Here is an 8848-nt window from a genome sequence, read left to right as displayed (position 1 = left end):
CAAGTTGTTCATAACAACATAAGAAACACATTGTGCATTTTCTCTTAAATACTCCTTCACTTTGTGCCAAAAGAAATACCAAGGTGAATACCTAGGCCACAGATTCAAGCTAAAGATCTTCCTGCTGAATGCAAGGCGCAATAAAAACTGCATATCGCTGGACTAAAGCATTCCTTGCATAGCCTCTAACATCATAACATAACTGAGCTGCTAGCAGCAAGCTAACCAATACCTTTCCGAAATGAGAATGACATGTGCTTATCTGCTCAATCAGTGCTCAATCAGGCTCGATCAGGCGAGATTTAGAAAAGGTGGAAAGGGTCCAAGTGGATGCCCCTTCCTTTTTAGGGTGGGTCCTGCTGACTATCATAGGATTGCTTGTAAAAGTGGTCAGGGTCAGAGGAAAAGCTGCCAACACTTCTTAGCGTTCTCTATAGATGCAGCCATTTTCTGTGACTGTAATTTCGGCCTTTTCCCAGAAGTCTCTATTCTGCCTATGCAAATTAACAAAAGCAGTGCTTATTCCTCACTTGCTCAAATGTCCTTCCTGTCCAGAAAGCTCTGATTAAGCATGCTTATTTTCTTTTTCTGGGATATTTTAAATTGTTTCGCTGTCCAGTCTGTGGCAGTAGAAAGCTGCTTATGATGCCAGGTTTTGATGAATCCCCAAGGTACAAGTACAGAGGAATATATCTGTCTCTAGGATATGGAACTTTTAGCTAACACATCACAATATGTGATGCTTGCCAAGAAAACACTACATTCTGGAGCGCTGATGATCAGAACATTCTGCTCCTGAAGGATAGAAAAGACAGCTTGATTGAAATAAAGTCTGTTTATATTGACGCTCTCTCTCTCCCTATATATACATACATGCATACACACACACACACAGGTATGTCATGCATTTCTTCAGATTTGTTTCAACCATTTACCATTTATTGGAGAATCCCTACTTTTCAAGTGACTGCAAATGAAGTCATCTCTGGCACTTTTTGAGCAAAGTAAGAGACACACATGACACCTTTTTATAAAAGTCATCGGTTTCTTTGTTACTGTGTACTTTCAAAGCATGGGGCTTTCACACGTCAGGTAAACCTGATTACCACTACACAACAAAAGCAGATGCAGCTTTCTTATCTATGTCGTGATAGAACAGTTGTGAATTGAGTAGAAGAAGGGCCCTGATGTGATACTTATTACATGCAGCCTGTAAGATAGTCAAACATGCAGGCTAGGAAGGAAGATGCAAATATCAATGTATTAGAAAAACACCTAAAGGCGAGTGATATGCTTTCATTCATGCATGGCTAGGAAAAATCGCCATACTGTTGCAAACATTCTTACACCACCAACTGGAAATAAATGATTCTGACATTAAACGTAAAGGTGACAATGCATTTGTATCATCACCTTGAGAAGGATCATCTTGGAATTGAGCCGAGGGCCTCTGCACTCAAAGCCAGAAACACTCCACTAAAATAAGATTCCTGTTGGTGCCAACAATTCTCCATGTTAATGCTTGTTCTAGGTGAGCAGTGAACCGATTGCAGGGCTCTTTTGAAAGCAAGGTCTGAGAACCAACAGATACATCCACACGCCGATTACTTTAGTGTTTTGAGAGAATTCCCTTTCTTGGAACGAGATTGCATGAAATAATCTTCAGGGCTTGGACAATTCCATGGCAAAACGGCACCTATCAACATTGTAGCCAACACAATATAACAACTGTTTCTGCCCGGTTTCGAACCGGGGACCTTTCGCGTGTGAGGCGAACGTGATAACCACTACACTACAGAAACAGATACCTACAGTTGATTTTTCTGTAATGAAACTGCTCCGAACTGGCTATTCCATGGGCCTCTGGCTTTAGATTTCTTTCATGCAACCTGCCCGACATCCCTAGCTGAACGCTCGTACATGCCATGCAAGACCAGATGTTTGGTATTAGCTCAGATTGGGCAGGGCTGAAGCATGAGACTCTAGCAAAGAATTATCCACTACTGCAAAGAAAAAATTGATGTTGGTTTTGAAACGCAAACTTCAAAACAACTTGAAAAGAGTACCAAGAAAAGGGCTCGTCCGGGATTTGAACCCGGGACCTCTCGCACCCAAAGCGAGAATCATACCCCTAGACCAACGAGCCCTCAAAATCCTCTTACCGCTCAAAAGCTAATACCGGCTCTAAGCCCGCAATGAAGATCATGCTGGTATCTTTATGATGCTTGGTCTGTGAATACGCATGAAAGTCAGTCTCAACTTACCCTTTCTCAAACGATAGCACTATCATTTACAAGTGTCTCCTTTTATTCCGTCCCAGCTTTGGACACGTCTTACAGGAAGTCAGCCCTTATTTATATATTTCTGCAGTGGCTGAAGCTTAATGAGAAAGAGTAACAAGTTGTTCATAATAACATAAGAAACACATAGTGCATTTTCTCTCAAATACTCCTTCACTTTGTGCCAAAAGAAATACCAAGGTGAATACCTAGGCCACAGATTCAAGCTAAAGATCTTCCTGGTGAAGGCAAGGCGCAATAAAAACTGCATATCGCTGGACTAAAGCATTCCTTGCATAGCCTCTAACATCATAACATAACTGAGCTGCTAGCAGCAAGCTAACCAATACTTTTCTGAAATGAGAATGACATGTGCTTATCTGCTCAATCAGTGCTCAATCAGGCGAGATTTAGAAAAGGTGGAAAGGGTCCAAGTGGATGCCCCTTCCTTTTTAGGGTGGGTCCTGCTGACTATCATAGGATTGCTTGTAAAAGTGGCCAGGGTCAGAGGAAAAGCTGCCAACACTTCTTAGCGTTCTCTATAGATGCAGCCATTTTCTGTGTCTGTAATTTCGGCCTTTTCCCAGAAGTCTCTATTCTGCCTATGCAAATTAACAAAAGCAGTGCTTATTCCTCACTTGCTCAAAGGTCCTTCCTGTCCAGAAAGCTCTGATTAAGCATGCTTATTTTCTTTTTCTGGGATATTTTAAATTGTTTCGCTGTCCAGTCTGTGGCAGTAGAAAGCTGCTTATGATGCCAGGTTTTGATGAATCCCCAAGGTACAAGTACAGAGGAATATATCAGTCTCTAGGATATGGAACTTTTAGCTAACACATCACAATATGTGATGCTTGCCAAGAAAACACTACATTCTGGAGCGCTGATGATCAGAACATTCTGCTCCTGAAGGATAGAAAAGACAGCTTGATTGAAATAAAGTCTGTTTATATTGACGCTCTCTCTCTCCCTATATATACATACATGCGTACACACACACACACAGGTATGTCATGCATTTCTTCAGATTTGTTTCAACCATTTACCATTTATTGGAGAATCCCTACTTTTCAAGTGACTGCAAATGAAGTCATCTCTGGCACTTTTTGTGCAAAGTAAGAGACACACATGACACCTTTTTATAAAAGTCATCGGTTTCTTTGTTACTGTGTACTTTCAAAGCATGGGGCTTTCACACGTCAGGTAAACCTGATTACCACTACACAACAAAAGCAGATGCAGCTTTCTTATCTATGTCGTGATAGAACAGTTGTGAATTGAGTAGAAGAAGGGCCCTGATGTGATACTTATTACATGCAGCCTGTAAGATAGTCAAACATGCAGGCTAGGAAGGAAGATGCAAATATCAATGTATTAGAAAAACACCTAAAGGCGAGTGATATGCTTTCATTCATGCATGGCTAGGAAAAATCGCCATACTGTTGCAAACATTCTTACACCACCAACTGGAAATAAATGATTCTGACATTAAACGTAAAGGTGACAATGCATTTGTATCATCACCTTGAGAAGGATCATCTTGGAATTGAGCCGAGGGCCTCTGCACTCAAAGCCAGAAACACTCCACTAAAATAAGATTCCTGTTGGTGCCAACAATTCTCCATGTTAATGCTTGTTCTAGGTGAGCAGTGAACCGATTGCAGGGCTCTTTTGAAAGCAAGGTCTGAGAACCAACAGATACATCCACACGCCGATTACTTTAGTGTTTTGAGAGAATTCCCTTTCTTGGAACGAGATTGCATGAAATAATCTTCAGGGCTTGGACAATTCCATGGCAAAACGGCACCTATCAACATTGTAGCCAACACAATATAACAACTGTTTCTGCCCGGTTTCAAACCGGGGACCTTTCGCGTGTGAGGCAAACGTGATAACCACTACACTACAGAAACAGATACCTACAGTTGATTTTTCTGTAATGAAACTGCTCCGAACTGGCTATTCCATGGGCCTCTGGCTTTAGATTTCTTTCATGCAACCTGCCCGACATCCCTAGCTGAACGCTCGTACATGCCATGCAAGACCAGATGTTTGGTATTAGCTCAGACTGGGCAGGGCTGAAGCATGAGACTCTAGCAAAGAATTATCCACTACTGCAAAGAAAAAATTGATGTTGGTTTTGAAACGCAAACTTCAAAACAACTTGAAAAGAGTACCAAGAAAAGGGCTTGTACGGGATTTGAACCCGGGACCTCTCGCACCCAAAGCGAGAATCATACCCCTAGACCAACGAGCCCTCAAAATCCTCTTACCTCTCAAAAGCTAATACCGGCTCTAAGCCCGCAATGAAGATCATGCTGGTATCTTTATGATGCTTGGTCTGTGAATACGCATGAAAGTCAGTCTCAACTTACCCTTTCTCAAACGATAGCACTATCATTTACAAGTGTCTCCTTTTATTCCGTCCCAGCTTTGGACACGTCTTACAGGAAGTCAGCCCTTATTTATATATTTCTGCAGTGGCTGAAGCTTAATGAGAAAGAGTAACAAGTTGTTCATAACAACATAAGAAACACATTGTGCATTTTCTCTCAAATACTCCTTCAATTTGTGCCAAAAGAAATACCAAGGTGAATACCTAGGCCACAGATTCAAGCTAAAGATCTTCCTGCTGAATGCAAGGCGCAATAAAAACTGCATATCGCTGGACTAAAGCATTCCTTGCATAGCCTCTAACATCATAACATAACTGAGCTGCTAGCAGCAAGCTAACCAATACCTTTCTGAAATGAGAATGACATGTGCTTATCTGCTCAATCAGTGCTCAATCAGTGCTCAATCAGGCGAGATTTAGAAAAGGTGGAAAGGGTCCAAGTGGATGCCCCTTCCTTTTTAGGGTGGGTCCTGCTGACTATCATAGGATTGCTTGTAAAAGTGGTCAGGGTCAGAGGAAAAGCTGCCAACACTTCTTAGCGTTCTCTATAGATGCAGCCATTTTCTGTGACTGTAATTTCGGCCTTTTCCCAGAAGTCTCTATTCTGCCTATGCAAATTAACAAAAGCAGTGCTTATTCCTCACTTGCTCAAAGGTCCTTCCTGTCCAGAAAGCTCTGATTAAGCATGCTTATTTTCTTTTTCTGGGATATTTTAAATTGTTTCGCTGTCCAGTCTGTGGCAGTAGAAAGCTGCTTATGATGCCAGGTTTTGATGAATCCCCAAGGTACAAGTACAGAGGAATATATCAGTCTCTAGGATATGGAACTTTTAGCTAACACATCACAATATGTGATGCTTGCCAAGAAAACACTACATTCTGGAGCGCTGATGATCAGAACATTCTGCTCCTGAAGGATAGAAAAGACAGCTTGATTGAAATAAAGTCTGTTTATATTGACGCTCTCTCTCTCCCTATATATACATACATGCGTACACACACACACACAGGTATGTCATGCATTTCTTCAGATTTGTTTCAACCATTTACCATTTATTGGAGAATCCCTACTTTTCAAGTGACTGCAAATGAAGTCATCTCTGGCACTTTTTGTGCAAAGTAAGAGACACACATGACACCTTTTTATAAAAGTCATCGGTTTCTTTGTTACTGTGTACTTTCAAAGCATGGGGCTTTCACACGTCAGGTAAACCTGATTACCACTACACAACAAAAGCAGATGCAGCTTTCTTATCTATGTCGTGATAGAACAGTTGTGAATTGAGTAGAAGAAGGGCCCTGATGTGATACTTATTACATGCAGCCTGTAAGATAGTCAAACATGCAGGCTAGGAAGGAAGATGCAAATATCAATGTATTAGAAAAACACCTAAAGGCGAGTGATATGCTTTAATTCATGCATGGCTAGGAAAAATCGCCATACTGTTGCAAACATTCTTACACCACCAACTGGAAATAAATGATTCTGACATTAAACGTAAAGGTGACAATGCATTTGTATCATCACCTTGAGAAGGATCCTCTTGGAATTGAGCCGAGGGCCTCTGCACTCAAAGCCAGAAACACTCCACTAAAATAAGATTCCTGTTGGTGCCAACAATTCTCCATGTTAATGCTTGTTCTAGGTGAGCAGTGAACCGATTGCAGGGCTCTTTTGAAAGCAAGGTCTGAGAACCAACAGATACATCCACACGCCGATTACTTTAGTGTTTTGAGAGAATTCCCTTTCTTGGAACGAGATTGCATGAAATAATCTTCAGGGCTTGGACAATTCCATGGCAAAACGGCACCTATCAACATTGTAGCCAACACAATATAACAACTGTTTCTGCCCGGTTTCAAACCGGGGACCTATCGCGTGTGAGGCAAACGTGATAACCACTACACTACAGAAACAGATACCTACAGTTGATTTTTCTGTAATGAAACTGCTCCGAACTGGCTATTCCATGGGCCTCTGGCTTTAGATTTCTTTCATGCAACCTGCCCGACATCCCTAGCTGAACGCTCGTACATGCCATGCAAGACCAGATGTTTGGTATTAGCTCAGACTGGGCAGGGCTGAAGCATGAGACTCTAGCAAAGAATTATCCACTACTGCAAAGAAAAAATTGATGTTGGTTTTGAAACGCAAACTTCAAAACAACTTGAAAAGAGTACCAAGAAAAGGGCTCGTCCGGGATTTGAACCCGGGACCTCTCGCACCCAAAGCGAGAATCATACCCCTAGACCAACGAGCCCTCAAAATCCTCTTACCTCTCAAAAGCTAATACCGGCTCTAAGCCCGCAATGAAGATCATGCTGGTATCTTTATGATGCTTGGTCTGTGAATACGCATGAAAGTCAGTCTCAACTTACCCTTTCTCAAACGATAGCACTATCATTTACAAGTGTCTCCTTTTATTCCGTCCCAGCTTTGGACACGTCTTACAGGAAGTCAGCCCTTATTTATATATTTCTGCAGTGGCTGAAGCTTAATGAGAAAGAGTAACAAGTTGTTCATAACAACATAAGAAACACATTGTGCATTTTCTCTCAAATACTCCTTCACTTTGTGCCAAAAGAAATACCAAGGTGAATACCTAGGCCACAGATTCAAGCTAAAGATCTTCCTGCTGAATGCAAGGCGCAATAAAAACTGCATATCGCTGGACTAAAGCATTCCTTGCATAGCCTCTAACATCATAACATAACTGAGCTGCTAGCAGCAAGCTAACCAATACCTTTCTGAAATGAGAATGACATGTGCTTATCTGCTCAATCAGTGCTCAATCAGTGCTCAATCAGGCGAGATTTAGAAAAGGTGGAAAGGGTCCAAGTGGATGCCCCTTCCTTTTTAGGGTGGGTCCTGCTGACTATCATAGGATTGCTTGTAAAAGTGGTCAGGGTCAGAAGAAAAGCTGCCAACACTTCTTAGCGTTCTCTATAGATGCAGCCATTTTCTGTGACTGTAATTTCGGCCTTTTCCCAGAAGTCTCTATTCTGCCTATGCAAATTAACAAAAGCAGTGCTTATTCCTCACTTGCTCAAAGGTCCTTCCTGTCCAGAAAGCTCTGATTAAGCATGCTTATTTTCTTTTTCTGGGATATTTTAAATTGTTTCGCTGTCCAGTCTGTGGCAGTAGAAAGCTGCTTATGATGCCAGGTTTTGATGAATCCCCAAGGTACAAGTACAGAGGAATATATCAGTCTCTAGGATATGGAACTTTTAGCTAACACATCACAATATGTGATGCTTGCCAAGAAAACACTACATTCTGGAGCGCTGATGATCAGAACATTCTGCTCCTGAAGGATAGAAAAGACAGCTTGATTGAAATAAAGTCTGTTTATATTGACGCTCTCTCTCTCCCTATATATACATACATGCGTACACACACACACACAGGTATGTCATGCATTTCTTCAGATTTGTTTCAACCATTTACCATTTATTGGAGAATCCCTACTTTTCAAGTGACTGCAAATGAAGTCATCTCTGGCACTTTTTGTGCAAAGTAAGAGACACACATGACACCTTTTTATAAAAGTCATCGGTTTCTTTGTTACTGTGTACTTTCAAAGCATGGGGCTTTCACACGTCATGTAAACCTGATTACCACTACACAACAAAAGCAGATGCAGCTTTCTTATCTATGTCGTGATAGAACAGTTGTGAATTGAGTAGAAGAAGGGCCCTGATGTGATACTTATTACATGCAGCCTGTAAGATAGTCAAACATGCAGGCTAAGAAGGAAGATGCAAATATCAATGTATTAGAAAAACACCTAAAGGCGAGTGATATGCTTTCATTCATGCATGGCTAGGAAAAATCGCCATACTGTTGCAAACATTCTTACACCACCAACTGGAAATAAATGATTCTGACATTAAACGTAAAGGTGACAATGCATTTGTATCATCACCTTGAGAAGGATCATCTTGGAATTGAGCCGAGGGCCTCTGCACTCAAAGCCAGAAACACTCCACTAAAATAAGATTCCTGTTGGTGCCAACAATTCTCCATGTTAATGCTTGTTCTAGGTGAGCAGTGAACCGATTGCAGGGCTCTTTTGAAAGCAAGGTCTGAGAACCAACAGATACATCCACACGCCGATTACTTTAGTGTTTTGAGAGAATTCCCTTTCTTGGAACGAGATTGCATGAAATAATCTTCA

At 41.4% G+C, this 8848-nt stretch overlaps 3 non-coding genes across 3 annotated transcripts; all 3 read right to left on the bottom strand.

Annotated features, from left to right (window-relative positions):
• Window positions 1-1729: 1729 nt before the first annotated feature.
• On the bottom strand, window positions 1730-1802 carry TRNAV-CAC (transfer RNA valine (anticodon CAC)). Its single transcript has one exon. It is a non-coding gene; the product is annotated as a tRNA-Val (tRNA).
• Window positions 1803-2074: 272 nt separating this feature from the next.
• On the bottom strand, window positions 2075-2146 carry TRNAP-UGG (transfer RNA proline (anticodon UGG)). The gene has a single exon. It is a non-coding gene; the product is annotated as a tRNA-Pro (tRNA).
• A 4713-nt stretch (window positions 2147-6859) lies between these two features.
• TRNAP-UGG (transfer RNA proline (anticodon UGG)) lies at window positions 6860-6931 on the bottom strand. Its single transcript has one exon. It is a non-coding gene; the product is annotated as a tRNA-Pro (tRNA).
• Between the last annotated feature and the right edge of the window lie 1917 nt (window positions 6932-8848).

The sequence above is a fragment of the Triturus cristatus genome, chromosome 8 (assembly GCF_964204655.1).
Source record: "Triturus cristatus chromosome 8, aTriCri1.1, whole genome shotgun sequence".
Lineage (NCBI taxonomy): Eukaryota > Metazoa > Chordata > Amphibia > Caudata > Salamandridae > Triturus > Triturus cristatus.
The sequence above is the reverse complement of the archived record's forward strand: the minus strand, read 5'-3'. Positions and strand labels throughout refer to the sequence as shown.